General features: G+C 36.7%; 1 pseudogene; it reads left to right on the top strand.

The window, feature by feature from the left end:
* The first annotated feature begins 1744 nt into the window (after positions 1–1744).
* The window catches only part of LOC122746499, a 30516-nt pseudogene continuing 11991 nt past the window's right edge, over positions 1745–20269 (top strand).

Here is a 20269-nt window from a genome sequence, read left to right as displayed (position 1 = left end):
TGGAAAGTGAGGAAAAACAAAACACAAGACAAACCCTAGTCTGTTTCTTGGCCTCCAGGTTGAAAGTAAGACCAGGAGATGGAAGTCCTTTCCCTGTTACTGGTTCAGCTCATGGTACCAGTACTATGGGTGAACTAGAATGTCACCCTCTGGGCACAGAGAGAGTCTGGTCAGTTTTAGAGACAACTTCTTGTAGTTATACACTCACCTGAATCATAGGGAAATTGGAATGCCTCCATGTTAGGTGACCTGGGCATGTTCCAAAGGCCCTGTTACACTTAAGTAAAGTACTTAAGAAATTAGAAGGGGTTAAAAATTTATAAACCATTCTTTCCCAAAAAATGTCTCTCAGTACCACTATCAGAAATAGTATTGGGTTGGATGGGCCATTGATCTAACCTAGTATAACATGTCTTATGCTTTTAAGGTTTTTTATGCATGGGGTGGTGTGGGACAAGTATGAGGGCTTATCTAAGAATGAGGAAGAGCTGAGTTCAATTTCTTTCTCTGATACCCCGGGAAAGTCACTTAACCTATCAATGCCCAAGCAACCCAAGCAATTGTCTAAATACTGTAACTTGCAGAGCAGGTGCCAATCTTCACAGACTTTTCTTCATTCTCTCTCAACTCCCTACCCCACACCCTGGCTCTCAATGGCAGAGAATTCTAGAACATTTCTTCTTTATGATCTGGGTTCTTATTACAACTCTTTTAATAAAAGCAGCAGCACTTTATTATCTTGGAGGATGGCCAAATGTTTTTGGTTTTATTTTATACAACTTTTTACAAAATGTTTAACTATAGATGCACTTTTACATGCTGTTTGCGTTTTACGGTAATTTTTATTTATATAGTATACTATATAATTTGCATATTTCAAGAAATGTGACTTCTATATTGCCCTCAGTAGTCACGTGGGGAATAGTAATTGTTGCTTTTAACTTTTCTACTCAGCTAATGAATAAATTGAATTAAGTTGCTATAAAGCAGTCCTGTTTGAAAGGCAAATTCAGTGACAGCTTCCAGGATTTCTTTTTGCAAAAGAACAGAATTGAAAATACTTGAAAAAAAAATCATGTTTCTTATACATTGTTATTTTAATATTTTAGTGAAATGGTATTTTGTGAAATCACTTTTCATTACTTTTTTCTCTAATCAGTCCCTTTCATACTGTTGGCCTCTTATTTGCTAAATGTGGCTATTAAACAGAAGAGACTTTTTTATATTAAAAAAAGCACACCAACACATTTTTTAAAATTTTATTTTAGTTAGGCAATTTGGGTTAAGTGACTTGCCCAGGGTCACACCGCTAGTAAGTGTTAAGTGTCTGAGGTCAGATTTGAACTCAGGTCCTCCTGATTCCAGGGCCAGCCCTCTAGCCACTGTACCACCTAGCTTCCCCAACACCAATACATTTTAATCAGCAATGTATCCTTTCCTGTTGTTGTGTTGGAAGGCTCTACAGTTATTCCAGTTCAGAGCCAGTTTATGAGTCACAAAAGAAAATCAGTACAATCCCTTTATAGTCACTCCATTATTTTGAATAATATGTTTAAGCACATATATGCTTTGAGATGCTTAGGAAATAGTTATTCTTATCTAGTATATATTACATACCATAATTGTTATTTTACTCATGGAGAAAATATATGTAACAAGGCATGTGGCTACACTGCCCAACTGGAGTGAGAACCAGAGGGACAAGGAAATTGATGGCATCTCCTAGCTGTAGAATTAGATTTCAATGACAGATTTGCAGCGTGGCTGTGATACAGAATATACATCCCTGCATGTGAATCTTAGAAGGCAAAAACAGAAAGGTAATTGAAGGAATTCAGTGACTTTCAGGATTGTTCTTATTACCTTGGCAGTGTCAGCATTAGATTTATGACGAGGAATTTCAATGTTGGGGTTTCAAGGTCAGTGAAGTTCCAGATATGGGGATTGGCATTTCTAGAGCCTAGAGCTGAAATATTCTGCTATTTTGTTTGCAACTGTGACCAGGGTTATCATTTAAGTTTCTACAGAAGTTTCTAAACTAGTCATGAGCTAACTGTACTATTTGTCCTCATCATTTTCATGGGAGAAGGGAAGTCTCAAAAAATAAAATAATTATTTTCTGTGTTAGCTCTCATACTCAAGGTGGTAGGTGAGTCACAGACTGAGGCAGAGAGAGAGGGAGGTAGGGAAAGCGATAGGAAATGTGTCCTAGAAAGATTTTTTGACTTTGGGAGAACCTGGGCCTAGGATCAAATTCAGTATACAGTCTTGTGTTATATTTGAGCAATGTTGCTGCTTGCATTACCTTTTATCCATTCCATTTAAACTGACTTTTAACATTAGGACAACATTATATGATTGACAACTATGAAGAGAAGAAAAGCAGCGATCAGTGGGTGAGGGCTTGAACCAAAAGATGTGATTAGTATACCCACACACCTGTCCTAGGACTTAAAGTCAGAACCTCCTGGAGTAACTTATAAGGAACAGCACTGTCTTCTAGTTATTATATATGGTAGCCTGTCTAGGTAAAATTTTTTTTCTTTTATTTCTGTGTTTTACTAATTTTAATTTATAAAAGTTTTTTTGAAAGTCTAAAATTCTTTTCAGATATTTATTAGGAATAGTAGGATAATGAATTTTAGAGTTAGAAGAACCAGAGATCAGGGGGCAGCTAGGTGGCGCAGTGGATAAAGTACTGGTCTTGGATTCAGGAGGACCTGAGTTCAAATCCAGCCTCAAACACTTGACACTTACTAGCTGTGTGACCCTGGGCAAGTCACTTAACACCCATTGCCCTGAAAAAAAAATGAAGAAGAAGAACCAGAGATCATCTTACACAAACCATTTATTTTATATTTGAAGAAACTGAGGTTCAAAGGAGTTCAGTATTTTGCCCAAGGTCTCACAGTTTCTTACTTGCAGAGTAAGGAGCAAACAGAACCAATCAAAAAGTTCTACTATGAATATTTTATTATATGTAAGTGCCATGGATAGAAAGCCCAGGCCTGGAATTAGGAAGACTTGAATCCAAATCCAGTCTCAGATACTTATTAATCATGTGACCCTTGGCAAGTCACTCAACTTCTGTTTCTCTCTGTTTTTCCATCTGTAAAATAGAAATGACAATAGCACCTACTTCTTGAAGTTATTGTGAGGATCCAATGAGATAATAATTGTAAAGTGCTTAGCATAGTGCCTGGAATGTGGTAGGTGAAATATAAATGTTAGTTGTCATCATCACCTCATCACTGCCATCATCATCATCATCATCATCATCATCATCATCATCATCGTCATCACCACCATGATAATTACAAATAATGCATTTTATTTTGGGGTGTGTGATGAAATAATGGGATTTAGCAGATACTCAAAGACCCACATGGAGATTAATCTATACTGATTGAATCAAGTGAGAGTGATTGACTGCTAATTAAGCTTACTTCAAGTTAACTGGATTGTAATCACACCTGGCTATCCCTTAAGAAGGTATTGTTCTCAGAAACTGGACTATGAACTCAACTTGAGAACAACTTCAAAGACAATGGATTTGGATGCCGCCAACCAATCACCTTGAAGCAGTGTGTAAGGACCACCTCTGTTCCAGATGTATAAAAAAGCTTCCACAAACAGCTTGCTAAGGGGTTCCTGATTAAAGCAGGCTCCTGGAGGAGGACTTCAGGAAGAACCCAACCAGGCTGGAACTCTAGGCTAGACTGGAGCTAAAGCTTCTGATTTAAGGCGACCACAATTTAGATTTTAAACATCACAGGTGCAAGGTTATGGTTATTAACAGGCTTTTGTGCATTTTGTCACATGTTTTATTTGTGCATATGCTATAGCCCCTGGGAACGCAAAAACTAAAGTTATTCTAAACAGAATTCCTTTTACATTGTTTGATGGTTCTTAAAAATTTAGCAACAAAAGACCAGTTTTTCTCCATGCTTGAGTGACATTTTTACACAATGGCAGAAAATTTAAAGATCTTTAAAAGCATAGGATTTATTAATGTTTGCAATCCTATAAGGAGACAAAGTCTGAAAATGCACACTTACTACTTTATGTTAAAGTAAGCAGGCTGTGTAGAGGGATAGTTTTGAAAAGATTATATGCATTATGGCATGAAGTTGAAATATTGTAAGTCAAAAGAATTTGAATATGGCTTAATATTTTTGTAATGAATGATGGAATACAGCGCTTTCATATTTGTTGGCTGTAGTATTTTCATTTCATTAAATTCCCATGCTGAAGCTTTATTTTTATATTAGATATCCACGGGTTTTTTGGGTTCAGTGATGGATGGATGTTCTTGCCTGAAGCTCACTCCAGTCCATGAATTCATACATGAATTCGTCTACTCTCTGCCCCTGTAGCCTCTCTCTCTGATTCAATGACTCCTCCTCCCTGGTACCCAAGGCGGTCATTTCTCTCTAAACTGTACTCATGCCTTGATGCAGGGTATCTTTTTCTCCCTAGTCCCAAGCCCCTCCATCCCATTTTCAACATTCTATTATGTGTTGTCTTCCCCTATTAGAATATAAGCTCTTTGAGGGCAGGAACTGGCATTCTTTCTTCTTGTATTTGTATTCCCAACACTTATAAGAGAGTTTTGAACATAGGAAACACTTAATAAATGCTTATTAACTATCCGAACAGCCAAACTAAGTTCACCTTGGCCACAGGGTAGTGACTTTGGTCACAGAAGCTCTTGTAGATGATCTACAAACTTCTAGAAGGGTTGTGGTCCTTGGAGGTAATACCCATACCAATGAAATTCCATGTACTTAAAGTGTTGAAGCATTGTAGTTACTTATAAAATTAATTAAAATTTAAAATATTATATATTTTAAGTGCCTTTAATTTGTCTAAAAATGATTGGGACATTTAAAGATAAGCTAGTAATTTGGTTAAGTACTCAAAGGAATACTTATGAAATTGGAGTAAGGTATATGTTTTCCAGGTTTGGAGGTAACCTAGTGATTTTGAGAAATACTGAGCTCTAATTCATTCTGGAAAGAACAAGCACAAGAGAACTAGCCCAAACCCAGGCCAGGCTCTCCTAGGCAAGACATTTGCTTTAGATGTCATATCCTCTTGGCCCTATGGAAGCCAGGAGTGGGGAGGGCAAGGGGACAGGGCAAACTGCCCTTTCCTAACCCTTTTCTCAGTATGTAGCTAGAGATAGGCCTAAAATGATTCACAGCTGAGTACTTCCTCTGAGTTATCAATTTTCAAGTGCCCTTTTTAGGCAGGCTCTTAACACTTACTAGCTGTGTGACTCTGAGCAAGTCACTTAATCCCAATTGCCCCACAAAACAAACAAACAAAAACAAACAAACAAACAAACAAACCTGATTTGGTACTGGGAGGCAGCTAGGTGGTGTAGTGGATCAAGCATCAGCCCTGGATTCAGGAGGACCTGAATTCAAATTCGGCCTCAGACACTTGACATGTACTAGCTTTGTGACCCTGGGCAAGTCACTTAACCTTCATTGCCCCACCAAAACCCAAAAAAACAAAAACCTATTTGGTACTGGCTAAGAAATAGAATAGAGGGGTGGATCAATGGAATAGGTTAGGCACAAGAGATATAGTTGTAAATGACTTTAGTAATGTACTGTTTGATAAACCCAAAGACTCTAGTTTCTGGGATAGGAACTCAGTATTTGACAAAAACTGCTGGGAAAACTGGAAGATAGTATAGTAGAAACTAGGTATAGACCAACATCTTACTCCTTATGCTAAAATAAGGTCAAAATGGGTACATGATTTAAACATAAAAGGTGATACCATAGGTAAATTAGGCGAGGAAAGAACAGTTTACCTCTCAGATTTATGGAAAGGAGAACAGTTTATGACCAAACAAGAGATAGAGAATATTATGAAATGCAAAATGGGTGATTTTGATTACATTGAATTAAAAAGATTTTGTACAAACAGAAGCAATGCATCCAAAATTAGAAGGGAGGCAGAAAGCTGAGAAACAATTTTTATAGCCAGTATTTCTGATAAAGGCTTCATTTCTAAAATATATTGGGAACTAAATCAAATTTGTAAGAATCTAAGTCATTCCCCAATTGAGAATTGGTCAAAAGATATGAACAGGCAGTTTTCTGATGAAGAAATCAAAGCTATCTATTGCCATATGAAAAAATGCTCTAAATCACTATTGATTAGAGAAATGCAAATTAAAACAACTCTCAGGTACCACCTGACACCTATCAGATTGGCTAATATGACAAAAAAGGAAAATAATAAATGTTAGAAAAGCTGTGGAGAAATTGGAACACTAATGCATTGTTGGTGGAGTTGTGAACTGATCTAACCATTCTGGAGAGCAATTTGGAATTATGCCCAAAGGGATATAAAGCTGTGCATACCCTTTGACCCAGCAATACCACTATTAGGTCTTTTTCCCAAAAAAGATCATAAAAAAGGGAAAAGGACCCATATGTACAAAAATATTTATAGCTGCTCTTTTTGTGGTGGCAAGGAATTGGAAATTGAGGGAATGCCCTTTAGTTGGGGAATGGCTGAACAAGTTGTAGTATATGAATGTAATGGAATACTATTGTGCTGTAAGAAACTATGAGCAGGCAGATTTCAGAGAAACCTGGAAGGACTTACATGAACTGATGCCGACTGAGATGAGCAGAACCAGGAGAACATTATACAGAGTATCAACAACATTGTGTGTTGATCAACTGTGATAGACTTGACTCTTCTCAGCAATACGATGGTCCAAGATAGTTCTAAAGGACTCATGATGGAAAATGCTCTCTAAATCTAGAAAAAAAGAACTGTGGCATCTAGATGCAGATATACTATTTCTATTTTTTCTTTTTTGAGGTTTTTCCCTTTTGTTCTGATTCTTCTTTCACAGTATGACTAATGCAGAAATATGTTTAATGTGATTGTATATATATATATAACCTTTATCAGATTGCTTGCTGTCTTGGGGAGGGGGAGGGAGGGAAGGGAAGAAGAAAAATTTGAAACTAGAAATCTTATAAAAACAAATGTTGAAAACAATTTCTACATGTAACTGGAAAATAATAAAATACTTTTATGGAAAAAAAAAGAAAATAGCACCTACCCACCCCCAGCATGCATGCATGCATGCATGCATGCATGCGTGCGTGCATGCGCGTGTGTGCGTAAACACACATATAGTTAACAAGAATCAACTCTGGACGTGGTCCATGGGATGGCCTCTATGGGATAATTCATCCTCATTATATTAGACTAATTTGAAACTTAAATAGAGCTATTCTTTTCCAAATTTTTCCCAGAACACAGCTGTTGTGTGATCAATTTTAAATTCCTTTATGAGTTGATAAATGTGGTGTCTTAAAGAACATTTTTCATATTTCATTTTGTCTAAGGCAGGACAGGTCTTCAATAATATTAATAGTAAAAGTAATAGTAGGGGCAGCTAGGTGGTGCAATGGATAGAGTACTGGCCCTGGATTCAGAAGGACCTGAGTTCAAATCCAGCCTCAGACACTTAACACTTACTAGCTGTGTGACCCTGGGCAAGTCACTCAACCCCAATTGCCTAACCAAAAAATAAATAAATAAATAATGGTAATAGTAATAGCTATTTGTATAGCACTTTAAAGTTTGCAAAGGGCTTTATATCAGGGCTTCTTAAAACTTTTTCCACTCATGACCCCTTTTTGCCCAAGAAATTTTTATGTGACCCCCCAGGTATATAGATATATGAAATAGGTATACATAACCTTTTACTGTTGCTGAATTTTTCATGACCCCCATATTCAGTCAGGCAACCCCATAAAGGGTTATGACCCACAGTTTAAGAAGCTTTGCTTTACATGTTATCTCTCCCATCTCTAATCGATCATCCACTACTAACCTTCCTAAAAATCATTCTTCTATATTACTCCTCTGCTCAAGAAATTCCAATTATTAGGTCAACATGAAAACTTCCCAATCTGGTATGTAAGACCCTTCAACAATGTAGATCCAACTCACCATTTGGGGAATATTGTACATTTCACCCCTTCATTCATTTTATAGGTTAAGCAAACTGACTTATTTGCTGTTCCCATATTCCTTCATCCAGTTCCATACTTTTGCACCAAATGCTCTCCACCTCTTTTTCTCGGAACCCCTGGCTCCCTTCAAGATTCATCTCAAGTACAACCTCCTTTAAGAAGCCTTTTCTCATTCCCTAGGTGTTAGTGTCCCCTTTCCAATCATTTCTGCATTTATTTTGTATGTATCCTCTATTTACTTAACTATGAGTATATTGTATGCTACTCCCTCCCTGGCCATATATGTTTATATGTATTAAATATATACAGTGACTGATGCAAATGTACTGTGATTCATTAATTGATTGGTCTGACTTCTTCTATGTACCTATAGAATTTTAGGCCATAGCATCCTTTCTTTTGTGAAAAATAATTATTAATAATCGATATCTTGGGGATATTCAGTATTTCCCCACCTCTGTCTTCCTAAGTCCTTCAGCTTCTTTCTGAAGGACTTTACTGCTAAAATTTAGCCTGCACCAAACTACACCTAGGTGGATACCAATGTGCTCTGATCAGTTTGGGTGGGGTCTACATTATTTCTCTGATGATTCTTTTTTTTTACCAAGATTTGAGTGTCCTAAGTCATGTATTCCAAGACTCCATTTTAATATAACCCACCTCCAATCATGTAAAACAATTGGATTTGATTACTGTTGACTAATTTGATTTGATAGCTATGTGATGGACCACTTACAGTTAGAAGGGCATATAAGCTGTGACCCTAATGCCATTAGGGGGTCTTTGGTCTGAGAGAGACAGCCATTGACCTTCCTTCTATTAATAACTTGCTGGCCTATTAATAAAATGATTAAATTACTCAGAAACCATATCTCATATTTTTTAATCTTTACTCTTTGAAGTCTTAGGAATCCAGTTTCCCAAATTCTCAGGTGCTTGTCAAAGTATAATTGACTTTCCTTTCCTTATTGGTCACAAATGAAGAAATTGTAGCTTTGAGAACTATTTTTATGACATAAGCATGATTTGGATTGGGAATGATGTAGCAGCAACATCCGCCACTCCATTTTTCACCAGTGTTAATTCGATAAATAAATAAGCATTTTTGAAGTGCCTATTATGTGCCAACCCCTGTGCTAGGAACTAGGGATACAAAGAGAAAAATGAGTTAGTTCCTTCCCTCAAAGAACTTACTTTCCTTACCACCTGAAGTTGAAGAGCATACTCTCCCTCCATAAGAGACTATTGATCCTTTATCAATTGTCTATGAGTGAATATGCTTCCCTACTAAATCCTTAAAGCAAGCACTTGAGGTCTACAACTTCTATATAACATTCTTGTAATTGGCAGAAGACTGAAAGTACTAGACTATAATACAGCCTGAGTTTATTGATTTACCAAAAGTTGGTTTCAGAATCATCTGTGGAACTGCTTCAGAGGCATGCAAACATGGCTTCAGGGTGTAGAAAAGAACATTTTTTTATCTGCTCTTTAGCTGTGTTTCATCTACTGTCTGCAGTACCACCTCATGATCCTTACCTTTAAAGAGAATCTAAAATAAGTGTAAAGGGAAGATTCCCCCACCCCCACCATAACTAGGAAAATGTCTTGCCATTGTTCTCTTTTTCATGAGAAGAGATCTTTCTCTACTTAATTCTGATATCTTTGGAATTCTGTTTGGGGGGGAGGGGAAGGGAGGAACCCATGGCCCTGGCCCATTAACAATCTTTTTCTGAAAGAAAAAAAATAGAGAGAGAATTATTGTCAGATGTTGGATGCCTTTTCAGAGAAATGACAGCTCTTTACCTTGAAACTTAAAGGAATATCTCTAAACTGCCTGTCTGGTAATAAAGTTTCATGGATTTGCTATTTTAGTACAAATCAGGAAATGTAGAATTTATGATATTCACAGTACATAGTTCCCACACATCTACAGATTTTTAGATTTATATTAGATATTATATTATATAGATTTATATTAGATAGTAGAGAGTTCACTTTTCTTTAAGAAGTTAATACTTGGAGGCAGCTAGGTGGCATAGTGGATAAAGTACTGTCCTTGGATTCAGGAGGACCTGAGTTCAAATCCAGCCTCAGACACTTGACACTTATTAGCTGTGTGACTTCGGGCAAGTCACTTAACCCTCATTGCCCCCCCCCCCAAAGAAGTTAATATTTATGCTTTCAATGTTCCCTGTATTAAAATTAGGAAATTGAATGAAGTTTTATTACCATAATTTTCAAGATCAAATTTCTTCACATGGCAAAGGCATTGTTCACACCTGATCTATGAATTTCAAGTACACACACACACACATGATATGTGAACCATCCTGTGGTAGCAGGTTTAAGAGCTATGCCATTTAATAGCTCATTTTTAAGCTAATTTTTATGATGCAATGATTATATTTTGTAAATAACCCTCAGGACCTCATGCCTGGATTATCTCGATAGCCTACGGGTGGGTCTTCCTGCCTCTAAATCTCTCACTTTCCAATCCATCTTCCATTTAACCAGTGAAGTGCTTTTCCTAAAGCTTGTTGTTGTTGCTAATCCTTTATTTTCCAAGAGCAACAATGATATCACAGATGGAATTTACGTGAGACCGAGCTGCCCAGCGTCATCAGGCTCACTCTCTTTTCCAGAGCCATCAAAATCCAATGGCAGGACAAAAGTAAAGATGACTAGTGATGGTCTATGATACAGTAGATGACCACAACGTCTTTGATGCCTGACCAATCTCTAAATACTTTCATGTACCTGCTTCAGACACCTTCATATTCTCATCTACCCATTCTACTTAGGGAAGTCCTCATATGCTTTGGGTAGACATTTTCCTAACTCACTGACAGGGTTTGAGGCCTGCTGATTATCCTCAACCTGGTCTAACTTGTCTGGCAAGATAGTTTACTGGGGTATGGCCACTGTGCATGCTATAGTTTCTCAGGAAGACAGGTGAGAATTGGGTGAAGGTGGACACCAAAAGTGAATGAGCATCCCCAAAAAGGGCTCAGCAAGCCCTCACACAAAAGGTGCTAGTCCTCCCTGAGCACTCCAAACACCCTGAAAGCACAGAAATGCTCATATTACTCCTGCTCAATAAACTCCAATGACTATTGCCTCTGGACCTTTCATAACCTAGCCCCCTCCTACTTCCCAGTCTTCTTACACTTTGCTCCCAGACACGGACTCTTACGTTCAGTGACTCTGCCCCCCTGGATTTTTCACTAACAAGACACACTATTTCTAGGCTCTGGGAATTTTCTATGGCTGTCCCCCATTCCTAGAATGTTCTCCCTTCTCTAACCCAACTACTGACCTCCCTAGCTTCCTGTAACTCCCAACTAAAATCTCATCTTTTACTGGAAGCCTTCACCAGCCCCTCTTAATTCTAGTGTTTTCCCAGTTAATTGTTTCCTATTTATTCTGTATATACTTTGCTTTGCATATATTTGTTTGCATGTTGTCTGTCATTAGACTGTCAGCTCCTTGAGGGTAAGGATTGTCTTTTGCCTCTTTTTGTATCCCCAGCTTATTATAGTGTCTGGCATTGAGTAGCTGCTTAATAAATGATTAATTGATAGCTTCCCTGGACTCCTTCAAGATTCCATTCAAATTCCACTATGTGAAGGAAGCTGTTCCTTGTCTTCTTCACTGCTGCCTCCAAGAATTTTTTGTATTGGGAGATTATCTTCTATGTAGTTTGAATATATCTCATATGTACCTAGTTACTTACATATTGTCTCCTCCATTACAATGTAAACCCATCAAGGATAGCAAATGTTTTTTGTTTGTTTGTTTTGCCTTTCTCTGCATCCCAGTGTTTAGCACAATGTCTTGCATATAGTAAGCACTTAATAAGTGCTTCTTGTCTGACTGACTGACAGACTAACTGGCTGACTTCCATATACTTTAAAGTAGCCAGAGAACACGGTGACTGCTATTTAAAACAGTTTTCTGCCAGTGGCTAGCATGATCTTTCATTGCTTTCTGTGGAAATTGAAGAAAAGAGCTTTGTGTGGTTCTAATCATACTAGAGAACATTTTCCAGACCTTTCTCTATCTCTTGATTTTTCTGCATTTTTGGGCCAAATGGGAATTGCCTGAACACTGACACTGTATTAAATTCTTAAAAGAGGGGTAAAAAGAAGAGGGGGAAGAGGAGGTGCCATATTCCCTCCTCTTTCCTAATCTCCTGCACAAATTTGCCAGTGGGAGAAATAAGGCTGATTAGTTTAAAAAAGGCATCTATAGCAGATTGGATAACCTTCTCTCTTCCTTCCCTCTTGAAAAGTTACTTCAGGTTAAAAGTTCTCTGTGGGTCTGCTCCTACTCAAAAACTCATGAGTTTTTAGCTCATGAGTTCCCTGTCAATGTGTACTTTTACTAGTCAAACATTTAATGGACTAGCATAGGAGGAAAAATAGCAATAGACATTTTCCCATAAACCTGTGGCTTACTTGCTCACAGATGTATATGCCATCAGCGGGAAGATTGAGCACACTTGGGGATATATCTCAAAGCAAACTATGTTATCAGGCACAAACATAGATGAGTAACTCATGTCTTCTTGTGATGTTATCACACTGCTCTCTATTGGGCACCTTGACTCTGCTATGTACTAGGTCTCTTGCTTCACCGGTCTTTTGGTAGCTGCTGGATGCATTGTGTCTTCTGGATTTTGCTCTGCTCATCACTGCTGGGTACAGTGTCCTTAAGGGCAGGGATTGCTTTTGCTCTTCATTGCATCCCCAGTGCTTAGCACTGTTTGCCATATAGTAAGCACTTAATAAATGCTTGTTGACTGACTGACTTACTGGATATTTGGTTGACAAATTTCTCTCTACTACCAGCTTCTGGACATCATCTCTATAGGATTGTTTTCTGGCTATCTATTAAGATGCAGTGACTGGAAAACCTCTTATCTAATGAGAGCCTGTGTTAATCATAGCAGAGGCTATGTACCACATACCTAAATAAGGGACTAAAGCCAGCAGAGAACCTCCAAGCTAAGACTATGTTGCTGATTTGAATTCTTTGTGTCTGTGGCTGTGTAAGGGACAGGCCTGATGACATTCTAATATTAGGCTTGATGTTAGAATAAGATGAGGCTCTCATAGATGCCTCCAAAAGAAGGTTTACTTAACCTTAACATAGCAAAGATTCACAACAGGCTTATAGTAGCTCTTAGGTTTTTTTTTTAGACACAGGTCCCCTGGTCTCCAGATGAACAACATTTGCGAACAGGGCAGGTTTGGCGATTCATATGATCTTTAGTAATCCATCAAGTGTGAAAGTCACTGGTCCCACATAGATGAAACCTTTTTATGTCCCTAAGTGACCAGGAAGCAAATCAACACAGCCAGGGATGACCAGGAAACTGTATCAAGGGAGATACAGTTTGAGCTCCTGAGCCAATAAAACCTTAGTTTTGTTGCCTTTTTGGAAAAATACAAGGCCTTGGCCTTTTAGGTAGTGTGGGCCATGCTAGTCAGTATTACATATGGAACCTGGAACCTTGTCTGGGATATATCATATCTTTTGTTTTTGTGGGGACAGCTTGAAAGAGTCTCTATCCAAGCTTTTTGATTCAAGATAAGGACTGTGAGATCCTAAAGAAATTTGGCAACTTTTTTTTTAGATGTAAATATACAGCTATTTAAAAAAATTTTTTTTTGGTTTCCAGTAAGTCTTCCTTCACAAGTCAGTTCCAGTGTGATTTTCAGTTTTCATTTGCTGTTTGCTTGACTGGTAAATGCTGATACTTTCTGTATTATTGAATTCTGTATAAGTATTAGCAAAGGAAGGGAGGTCATTGTCCTATACACCCTTCCACCCCCAACACATCCTGCCTTACATTATTGATTTTATTATATATTAGTGGCTGTAAGTAAGATTGCTTGTATGTTTAAGGCCAAAAAGCATTAAAATCCTACTTTGTTGCCTCTTTGTGACATTGGAGGTGACCTTGTCTTTGTGAAGACTTTGTTAACACAGTACAAGATGTAGCAAGACCTAACAAGCTGTCAAGTCTTTGAGAATGGGCTTGGTAACAGACTCTGTTTGTCATCTGAAAAGAAATAATCATCAGTCAAAGGTCAACTACTAGGGTTATAACCATGAGGGGTTGTAATCTATGCCACCAGAAGTTACATGACACCAAGGAAATTATGGATCTCTTAAGTACTAAAAGGCTATAGGAAAAAAGGTCAGAAATACCCACTGAATATAAATTCCTGAATGGTAGATATTGTCTAATTTATTTCCAATGAATTTTTAATAAGTCTGCACAGAGTCTGATACATAGATGTACTTATTATTACCTTGGATGATGTTGGTTAGGGGAGATGTATACATTGTATAGTAATGTTCAAAGTAGTAGAGAAAAAGTAAAGCAATTGCATGTATGCTGGAATCATTTTGGCTGTAATGACTTGTTTCACATGATTTAGCCCAGAATTCACAAGATTTCGATATTCTTTAATTCTTCATCATGAAACTATACTTCTATTGCATTATTTATTAAGCACATCTCTAAAAAACTAAAGATTTTAGGGGCAGCTAGGTGGTGCAGTGGATAAAACACCGGCCCTGGAGTTAAGAGGACCTGAGTTCAAATCTGGCCTCAGGCACTCGACACTGACTAGCTGTGTGACCCTGGGCAAGTCATCACTTAACCCTAACAGCCTCACCAAAAAGACAAAATACAAACAAAACAAACAAACAAAAGACTGAAGATTTTTTCAAATGTGGTTTTGATTATAGCTCATAGTTTTTTGTTTTGTTTTGTTTTTTGGTGAGGAAATTGGGGTTAAGTGACTTGCAGGGTCATAAAAACCTTAAAAAACAACTAATTCTTTACACCAGGGTCACACTGGTAGTAAGTGTCAAGTGTCTGAAGCCGGATTTGAACTCAGGTCCTCCTGATGCTAGGGCTGGTGCTCTATCCACTGCACCACCTAGCTGCCCCTAGCTCATAGGTTTTTAATTAGGTTTAAATCAGGGGAGTTCCCAGGCCATTGAAACATGTCCATCTTTATTTCTTGGATAAATTTCTGAATTTTAAAAATTTGGTAAAGGTTCGAGTATCACAGGCCCAGCTGAACCTCTTTTGACAGCAGTCTTAATATAACCTTAATGAAAAAGTGAGTTTCATTTTTTTCCAGTTTTCCAAAAATTATCATTTTTAAATCTTTTATACTCCAGTTATTATATTGTTCTGACCATGATGACCATTTTGTCTTTATAGCAATAGTTAGCATCTTTTTTTGTTTGTTTTTACTGGTCATTTTGCTGTCATTCCTATGTTAAACTATAGAGGAATCAATAAACTCCACTGGTGGGTCCCTCTAAAGGTTTTTATTGTTCTTTAAGGATTAGTTGGGATTATTCCTCATTTTTTAAATCACATTTTCTTTTACATTTATATGTATTTAGTCCTATTTCATTGTAGACTTGAATGATCCTTGAAATTTTTGACTTTCTTCTGTTGATAGTCACATCTCTAGAAATCACTTTTGTAAATTTTATTGGAAACTAAAAACACAAAAAACAAAAGAGAGCAATAAAACATAGGCATATAATATGAAATCTAGTCCTCAGTTGATGGAAAACTGAAGAGGAGGATCCAGTTCAATCCTGGTTACAGTCAGGTAGTCTAATTTCAGCAAAAGATGCCTACATATTACCATTGATTTTGAAGGATGAAACCATATCAACATCATTGCTTGTCCCAAGTAATATTTTTAAAATATATCAGTCACATGAATACAGTGCTTCCTTTAGTTGAATATGTCAATAGTATTCTTATTTAAGTCTTAAAGTAAATTGAGAGGGGGAAGAGCCAAGATGGCAGAGAAAAGGTGGAACTTGCCTGTGCTCTCCTAAATTCCCCTCTAAATAACTTTAAATAATGCCTTAAAAGGAATTCTGGAACAGCATTACCCAGGCTGCTCCAGAATAGGCCAGACCCCAGAAAACCAGCATCAGGCCTTGGAGGTTATTGAATCAGCTGTAGCAACAACTGCATCCAGAGGTCTCAGCCAACAGATGATAAGGGCATCAGATAATTGGTTGGAAGGAGATTACAGGGGTCTCTTTGCTGGCACTGGCTGCAAGGCTCTGTTGAATTGCCCATATGTGTATCTGGGTCACAGTCCTAGGGCAAAGAAGAGCATCAGCACACTAGAGCTCACAGCTTCAGGGAAGTGGGGACCCTGGTTCTAGTTCCAGTGTGGGTAACAATGCTTGTGTTTGCTTACAGACCATAGCACAGGTCAGGAGAGCAGTGACCATACCTCTCCTTATGTCATACCACCTTGGAAGAACCGAAAACTTACAGAGTCCCAGAACTAGCTTGGGACAAGAACTCCTCACCATCCAGGGAACAGAGCCCCATTTTAACATGAGTTAAAAGTCAAGAAATAGACTGGAAAATGTGTAAAGAACAGAAAAACCTGACCATAAAAAGTTATTATGGTCACATGGAAGATCAAAAAACAAATGCAGAAAGAGATAACAATTAAACCTGCTATGTACAAAGCCTCAAAGAAAAATATGAATTGGTCTCAGACCCCAAAAGAATTCCTGGAAGAGCTCAACAACAATTTTTAAAATCAAATAAGAGAGGTAGAGAAAAAATTGGGAAAAGAAATGAGAGTGATGCAAAAAAATATCATGAAAAAGGAGTCAACAGTTAGGTAAAGAAGGCACCAAAAATACTGAAGAAAATGATACCTTTAAAAAAACAATTGTCTAAATGGGAAAAGAGGTACAAATTCACTCAAGAAAAGAACTCCTTAAAAAGTATAATTGGCCAAATGGAAATGCTGAACTGGTTCAATATTAGGAAAACAATCATCATATCTAACCATTTTAAAAAAATCATGATTATATGCAGAAAAAGCCTTTGACGAACAACACCTATACTTATTAAAAACAATAGAAAGCATAGGAATCAATGGAACCTTTATTTCCTGAGATTTCTCATAGCACTTTTCCCTGAACAACCTCCACATTAACTTTTTCCCTTTTTTTTTCCTTTCTTTCTTTCTTTCTTTTTTTTTTTTTTTTGCAGGGCAATGAGGATTAAGTGACTTGCCCAGGGTCACACAGCTAGTAAGTGTCAAGTGTCTGAGGTCAGATTCTGGCTAAGAAATAGAGTGGTGGATCAGTGAGATAGATTAGGTACACAATATACAGTAGTAAATGACCATAGTAATCAAGTGTTTGATATACCCAAAGATTTAAGCTTTTGGGGTAAGAACTCAGCATATGGCAAAAATTGCTGGGGAAAGTGGAATGCAGTTTGGTGGAAACTAAGCATAGGCCAACATCTTATTCCAAGATAAGGTCAAAAATTGAAAAATGATTTAGACATAAAGGGTGATATAAGTAAATTAGGGGAACATGGAAAAAATGTATCTGTCAGAACTATAGATAAAGGAAGAGTTTATGACCAAATAAAAGATATAGAAGATTATGGTAAGTAAGAGAGATAATTTTGATTACATGACATTAAAAAGCTTTTGCCACAACAAAACTAATGTAGTCAAAATAAGAAGAAAAACAGGAAACTGGGGGTGGAGGGATATATGGCAAGTTTCTCTGGTAAAGGCCTCATTTCGCAAATATCTAAGGAAATGAACCAAATTTATAAAAATAAGCCATTCCTCAGTTAATAAATGCTCAAACTATCATTTTCCTATGTAGAAATATAAAGTTTAAACTTACTGAACCTTTTATGATTTCTCTTTCTAGTTAACTTTTTTATGCTTCTCTTGATTCTTGTATTTGAAAGTCATATTTTCTATTCAACTCTAGACTTTTCATCAGGAATGCTTCAAAGTTTTCTGGGTTTTTAAATGTCTATTTTTACCCCTGAAGGATTATGATCATTTTGCTGGGTAGCTGATTCTTAGTTGTAAATCCTGGCTCCTTTGCCTTCTAGAATTTCATATTCTAAGCCCTCTGTTCCTTTAATGTAGAACATGTTAAATCTTGTGTTATCTTGACTGTGACTGGATGATATTTGAATTGTTTCTTTCTGGCTACTTGGAATATTTTCACCTTGACTTGGGAGCTCTGGAATTTGACTCTGCTATTCCTGGGAGTTTTCATTTTGGGATTTCTTTCAGGAAGAGATCAGTGATTCTAGAATATCAGGGCAGTTTTCCTTCATAATTTCTTGAAAGATGATCTATCTCTAAGATCTTTTTTTTGATCATGGCTTTCAGGTAGTCCAGTAATTCTTAGATTATCTCTCTTCAATCTATTTTCCAGGTCAGTTGTTTTTCCAATGAGCTATTTAACATTTTCTTCTATTTTTTCATTCTTTTGGTTTTGTTTTATTGTTTCTTGTCTCATGGAGTTATTAGCTTCCACTTGCTCAATTCTAATTTTCAAGGAATTATTTTCTTCAGTGAGATTTTATACCTATTTTTCCATTTGGTCAACTCTACTTTTTAAGGAGTTCTTTTCTTCAGTGAACTTTTGCACCTCCTTTTCTATTTGGCCAATTTTGCTTTTTAAGGAGTTATTCTCTTCAGTGGATTCCTGGTATAAATCCTGCCTAATCATAGTGTATAATCTTTGTGATTGCTATAATCTCCTTGTTAGTATTTTAATTGATTTTTTGTATCAGTGTTCATTAAGGGAGTTGGTTTGTAGTTTTCTTCCTGTTTTTGCTGTCCATGGTTTAGGTATCAAAACCAAAAGGAATTTGATGGGACTCCTTTATCTATTTAAAAAAATAGTTTATTTAATATTGGGACTAGTTTTTCTTTAAATATTTGTTAGACTTCACTTGTGAATGCATTTGGTCCTGAGGATTTTTCCTTAGGGAGTTCACTGATGGTTTGTTCAATTTCTTTTTTCTCAGATAGACTTATTTTAATATTATATTTCCTCTTTTGCTAGTATGGGTACATTTTTGAAACTATAAGTCTATTTCACTTGTATTGTCAGTTTTGCTGGCGTATAATTGGGCAAAATAACTCCTAATAAGTGCTTTAATTTCATCTTCATTGGTGTTGCATTCAGCCTTTTCATTTTTCATACTAGTAATTTGGGTTTCTTTTTTTCTAAAATCAAATTAACCAATGGTTTATTTTATTGTTTCTTTTCATAATCCAGCTCTTAGTTTTATTTATTAGTTCAATTATATTTTAAATTTCAATTTTATTAATCTCTCCTTTGATTTTTCAAGATTTCTATTTTAGTTTCTAATTGGAGATTTAAAATTAATTTTTCTAGTTGTTTTTAGTTACATACCCTCTTTGTTGATATGGTCTTTCTCTCTTTTATTGATGCATATATTTAGAGATATAGATTTCCCCCTTTGACCACATTTCAAAAATTTTGGAATGTTTTCTCATTGTTGTAATTTTCTTTAATGAAATAATTAATTGCTTCTATATTTGTTCTTTGGCCCACTCTTTCTTTAGAATTTTATCTAGGGGCAGCTAGGTGGCACAGTGGATAAAGTACCAGCCCTGTATTCAGGAGGATCTGAGTTCAAATCTGGCCTCAGACACTTGACACTTACTAGCTGTGTGACCCTCGGCAAGTCACTTAACCCCAATTGCTTCACCAAAAAAAAAAAAAAAGAATTGGATTACCTAGTTTCAATTAATTTTTAATTTATGCTTCCATGACCCTTTATAAAATGTAATTTTTATTGCATTATGGTCTGAAATTCCAATTCCAAAGTTCCTCAGAGAGACCTTGAAAGTGTCTTTGTACTGCTTCTTCTGACCATCATGTGAGGACCTGCCTTGTACAAGTTATCTGTAAAATAGTCTTTTAGACATACATTTGGTATTCAAACAATGTGGCCAGCCCACTGAAGTTACACTCTCTGCACTATTGAATGCTTGGTAGTTTAGCTAATGAAAGGACCTTGGTGTCTAGTACCTTATCCTGTCAGGGGATCTTCAGAATCTTTTTAAGACAATTCAAATGGAAGCTATTCAGTTTTCTGGCATAGAGCTGGTATACTGTCCAGGTTTCACATGATGTCAGCACAATGGCATTTAATATTTCTGCTTTTCTGAATTTAGTTATGCTTTTTTTAATGTCCTAAAACAGGGTCAGTTTTTGTGAAGCTGTCATGTACCACTGAGAAAAAAGTTCACTTCCTGTATTTCCATTCTGGTTTCTCCAAAGGTCTATCATCTCTAACTTCTCTAGGATTCTATTAATCTCCTTGACTATTCTCTTATTTTTATTTTTTGGTTAGCTTTATCTAG

The sequence above is a fragment of the Dromiciops gliroides genome, chromosome 1 (genome assembly GCF_019393635.1).
Source record: "Dromiciops gliroides isolate mDroGli1 chromosome 1, mDroGli1.pri, whole genome shotgun sequence".
NCBI lineage: Eukaryota > Metazoa > Chordata > Mammalia > Microbiotheria > Microbiotheriidae > Dromiciops > Dromiciops gliroides.
Note: the sequence above shows the minus strand (reverse complement) of the source record. Positions and strands in the feature narration are given on the sequence as shown.